This window comes from Theropithecus gelada, chromosome 3 (genome assembly GCF_003255815.1).
Source record: "Theropithecus gelada isolate Dixy chromosome 3, Tgel_1.0, whole genome shotgun sequence".
Lineage (NCBI taxonomy): Eukaryota > Metazoa > Chordata > Mammalia > Primates > Cercopithecidae > Theropithecus > Theropithecus gelada.
Window position 1 is genome coordinate 158719872 of NC_037670.1, and position 6000 is coordinate 158725871.

Sequence of the window (6000 nt, forward strand, 5' to 3'; positions counted from 1 at the left end):
TGTAATTTAATTTTGGTCTCACTCTTGATCTTCTTTAACTCAATTCAAATCTTTCGTTTCAGTTGTAGAGCAAAACTATTTTAATTTATTTTTCATACTAAGTTCAGTCCTATTTCTACCATTTTGTTTTATATTTTTTATTGAGTTTGACACTGATGTTTTGCTATTTCACTTATTGGTTTACACTTTTTGCTATACATTTTTTTGCTCTTTTCATTTATAGTAATTTGAAAGGTATATTTTTCTCTACTCTGATATATAACATAGTATTTATTGTTTTTCATTTTTCCCTATCTTTTCCATTCCCACAATTATAAGTTTAATTAGAAATTACAGACTCAGTTTATAGAATCCCATCTCCATTTTTTTCAAATAAATCTTTAAGAGCTATTTTGACTTTGTATTCAATATGTATGTTATTGCAATTCTCTCTGAACTTTTTAGTAATTTAAATGTTTACTACCAATTGTTTTATATGATGACTGTCTCATGGTCAAATTCTTGATCTAAAAGCCAGAAAAGAAAGTGAGGGGAAAGGAGCATTTTGGAAAATACATGGTAATAGAAGAGTCTGCTTGATTTCTGTATTCCAGCAGGAGAGATGAGAGGTGAGAAATGACAGAATTTTTTTCTTTGCATTTCTTTTGCTATTCCCAGGATATATATCTTTTTTCTGTTATGCTCAGGATACTGTGCTCAGTGGAAATACCAAGACTTTGGCATATGGACTTAACTTTAGATGTTATTCCTACTACCAGTTACTCTTGTTATTGTTGAAGCTTTTTCCTGGATTTTATCAAGCTGTTGTCTTTCACCCCTTTGACAAATTCATTGAATGAGAAGTTTAGGATAGGTAGCTGCCAATATGCTACCATATTAACCAGGTTTATCTGCACTCCAATTTCTAGAGAGCACTAAGTTTTCAAAAGTTCATAAAAATGTGTGTATTTATGTATTTTTATATCATCTCATTCCAAAAATCTTTGAGAATATTTAGTAGTAAATTCAATTCAATTAGATAAAGCACAAAAAGGGCAAGGATATTGGGGCAAAAAGAAAGAAAAATGTTTAATATATCAAATGCAAGCTCCAATTATTAGAGTCACAAAATTAAGCTTCCTGGTAGCCAAAGCAAAGAAAGAAGCAAGCTCCATTCCACAGTAGCAAGACTCATGGTGGCCCTAAGACCATAAGTCAAACAGTTGCTCAGAAGCAGCACAGCTTTTCTTGCTAATGACTTCAGAGACTTACTTTCCCAATTCTCCCAAAGGGGGCAACAGTATGAAGGTATGGACCACACTCTCAGTAGCTTATAGGCATTAAATACAATCTTGAGTTTGACAAAGCCACTTCTATTCCTTGTAACGTCCTCTAATGTAGACTATAGAATACGAAATCACAATTCTCCCTGCCCTCACCAAAGGCGTGATTTGACAGACATGTCTAACTATGTAGGAAGGTATTATTATAGAATTATTCACGGTGGGAGACTGCTGTCAGAATTCCTGAGTTCAAATCCTGGTTCATCCCTTTTAGGATGACTTTAGGCAATTTACTCTGCTCTCTGTTTCTTCATCTGTTAGGCTCAGTCATGGAAGGACTGATGGCGGTGTCATTCACAGAATGGTGGGGGACGGGGTGGGGGAGATGGATGGGGGCATATCATGAATCAGGTTGAACAATATCAGGCAGGCCTCTAGCCTCAAGTCCTCAATTCCCTGTGGCTGCATCTTGGAAGAGAATTAATAATCAAGTGGTAGAAAATAGAAGGGAAAAAAAAGTATTCCATTGATTTTAAGAGGGCGTTTTTCACATTTTAATATCTCTAAACTCAGGGCACATTTAAAAATTGATGGCATGCCATGGCTGAACTGGCAGCATTGTTTTTCTTTCTTGGTGGAATAGAAAATGATGGTGTATATTACAATGTACTACATCCCAGATTCAATAAATTAAGGTGGCAATAATTATTATAAGAGACCAGCCGCTCCTCAGGGGCAGCCAAGGTCTGTCTGGAGAGGTGGCATGGATCTGGCTAAAGTTCTGGCAATCCAAGAGGACCATGTCTGTCCAGTTAGGGTGCCGTCAGGTGAGAAGGTGTTCAGCAGAAGCACAGTTCTCTTATTTTAAGAGGAATCCTTCCTAAGGCTAATCCTTGCTGCCGTTCCCAGCATCCTCGTAATGATGAAAAGGAACCAAGGATCTGCATATAGCAGAAAACTCCTTTTGTTTGCCAGGGAAAAGAGTCAGCCACAAATACACATGAGCATATGAAGGTCAGAGGAAGGCAGGGAGCAGGTCGACAGCCTTCCAGGGGCCTCTCCAGTACTATTTCCCTATGGTTATATGTTTTTTTCACCAGTCAACCAGGACTGTGGAGGTATCATTGCCAATGGATGCTTTCTCTGACCTTTTCCTCCTATGCTGTTGGCAAGACTGGCCCCAAATCCAACGGGAAGGATATCAGAGACCACTGGGTTTGGGGCACAGAGAAACTCATAAAAACGTGGGAGAAGCAGAACTAACTACACCATACCTGTTTTGGAAGAGGCTACATTTACCTTCAGGGGAAGTTTATACCCTATTCCCCTTGAACTGTTCATGTAAAGTGCTTGTCAAATGATCGATGCTCCATATAAACATGAGCTATTTTTCCTTGTATAAGTTTGTTTGCCCAGACAGGTTTGGAAGGTATGGAAGATCTATTAGAAAATCCCAGAAATGCAGCTCTGCATTTCATGGGCCTGGGAATGCACGATGCAGCGGGAGGGGAAGACCTAGAAGCGTCCCTGTGGGTTGAGAGATCCACGCACCTTGGTCTGCCCTTGGCTGTCTCAGTTTATGTCTATTGTCCCAGCAAAATTATTAACGGAGGTCCCTGTCACCCTCAAAAGTATTCTCATGCAGACAATAATTTCATGATCACTCTACATGTGGGTCATGTGAGTCCAACTTTCTGTTTCCTTTCATACATGTGAGAAATAATTTAAATGTAGAGAGATTAAAAAATGAAATCAGTAAGATATTCGAATGCTTGAGAACAAGAATTTCAAACCCAAGAAATCAGGAATAAATAAAAACACACATAAAAAATAAATACCATGGTATAGGACATTTCTATATTAGACTTGCTAAAGGTAGACACTTGAGAAGTTAAAAGAACTATTCTAATGATCATTGAAAAGTCAGGAAACAACATGTACTGGAGAGGATGTGGAGAAATAGGAACACTTTTACATTGTTGGTGGGACTGTAAACTAGTTCGACCATTGTGGAAGAAAGTGTGGCGATTCCTCAAGTATCTAGAACTAGAAATACCATTTGACCCAGTCATCCCATTACCGGGGATATACCCAAAGGATTATAAATCATGCTGCTATAAAGACACACGCACATGTATGTTTATTGCGGCACTATTCACAATAGCAAAGACTTGGAACCAACCCAAATGTCCATCAATGACAGACTGGATTAAGAAAAAGTGGCACATGTACACCATGGAATACTATGCAGCGGTAAAAAAGGATGAATTCATGTCCTTTGTAGGGACATGGATACAGCTGGAAACCATCATTCTTAGCAAACTATCACAAGAACAGAAAACCAAACACTGCATGTTCTCACTCATAGGTGGTAATTGAACAATGAGAACACTTGGACACAGGAAGGGGAACATCACACACCAGGGCCTGAAGTGGGGTGGGGGAGGGGGGAGGGATAGCATTAGGAGATATACCTAATGTAAATGATGAGTTAATGGGTGCAGCACACCAACTTGGCACATGTATACATATGTAACAAACCTGCACGTTGTGCACATGTACCCTAAACTTAAAGTATAATAAAAAAGAAAAAATAAAAGAACTATTCTAAACCAACAGTTCAAAATAAGTATTTTTAAGGTATAACATTAAAACATGTAATAATAAATCTTAAAGGACAAAATAGAGAACCTAAATATTTAAATAGATAAATTGCACAATAGGATGAATATAAATAGGAAACAAAAGAATAAAACTAGAACGAGAAAAACTCATTAAAGCAATACATAGCTGTATGTAATACACATATATATGTTTATATTTATAATAGATATAGATACATAATATTTATCTGCTTACCAAAACGAATAAACCAAAATCTAAAAGAGAAATGGGAAAAAATGAAAATTAGGCCTTAGCTAGAAGTCTATGAATAGCAACAACTCCTAAATTCTGTGGTCTAATGGTCTTCTCACAGTGCGGTGCCCAGGCAATGTCTGTGGCGGGGGAAGAAGAGGTGTGAGGGCACCTGGAAAACGTACCTTTCCTTCCTCTCCTAAATCACATAAAACCCTCTAAAACAAACACTTCTCATAGCAATATTGGTGAGACATTGCATGTATATTCATACATGTGCCATTTAGATTTCCAAATGCATAAGCATTCAATGTTATCATTGTTTACTTTTCTGAAAAAAAACCTTCCCTAAAGAAGTTGATTAATGAAAATACCCCAATCCCAAATGCTGTTAATAGCACAGGGGGTTGTTTAGAAAGATGATGAAATTAACACATGAAGAACAGCTACTCAGTACAAAAATCAGTGTAGCACCAGACAGGATCTGTGCTATTACTCTTTTTAAAAATCATATGCAGGAAGTTTTGTCAAACAAGAACTCTGAAAAAATGAGAGTAATTTGATTAACTAATTACAATGCTTCCATCAATCAAAGTGGCTCCACTAAGGTCATATACAACTTGGTTGCATTTAAGAAGGGGAAAGGTCTGCAGTTATATATTTTCTCTTGTTTACTAACATGTAAAAAACTTCAGGTTTTTTATTAGCCCAGGCAGTTGTTGGCATGAGAGATTAGTTTTTGCAATTTGATGAGGTGCATTCCACAGCATGTTAAATTAGAATCCCAGACACTAAAGCCCCAAATCTAATTTTCACCCTGGTTTATAAGATTCTCTTGAAAATTCTATTCTATTATCCTAATGCATGCCTCTAATTCTTTAACTCCTATAAAAGACCATGCCAATTATAAAGTCAAAATATTCTGAATTGCCACTGTGGAATATTTAAATTTTTGCATTTACCAGATCATTGAGCTTAGGTACAAAGTTCCAATCTATTTACCTAAAATTGCAGTTCTTGTAAATTGCAGCAAAATTCTGGATCTAACTATGAATTCTGCAAAATAAGGATTTGCTTGAGTCACTCAATTTGCCTAAATAATAACTACACTTGCTTGTTCTTGGGCGGGTCCTTAAAAAACTAATCAGTATACGGCTCAGAATGCCAGAGGATGGAGGGAAACGGAGAAACAGGGAAGGCAAGATAATGGAAGGTGAATGATGCTGGTTGATTTCATTGCACCAGTGTTGCAACGTGACTTTCACTTATGAAACTGAGCTACAGATGAGAGTGTGAGCATTTCCCGTAACTTTCTCCAGGACACTCTTTGCCCAGATCACCAAAGTGCTTGCTCCCTCATCTTCTCAGGTCTTTGCTCACACATCAACGTCTCAAGTCTTCCCTGATCATCCTATTTAAACATCTCTCTGTCTAGAGCCCCCACCTACATCCCACATCTTTCTCTTTGCCTGCTTCATTTGTCTCCGGAGAACTTTTCAACATCTAACATTTATTTTAATTATGTATCTTGTTTACCATGTGTTTCCTCTTATTAAAATGTAAGCCCAGAAAAGTAGAGATAATCTCGATTGTAAATTTCTAGACTGTGATTACCTTGTTTTGTTAATAGGGCATGTTGCTTGATGTTGCTAATTTTTGAGCTTTATGAAAATTCTATCATTCTGTTTGTTGTCTTCTGAGTCTGGCTTTTTATGCTCAACCTTATGTTTTGAGATTCAGCTTTGTTGATGGCTGAAGCTGTAGTACATTCATTACTTTTCCACTTTTCCATTCTCTTGTCAACAGCAATTTTGGTCTTTCCAGTTTTTTGCAAAGTAAGCAGTTCTATTATGAAAAATCTTATGTATGTCTGCTGGTACAC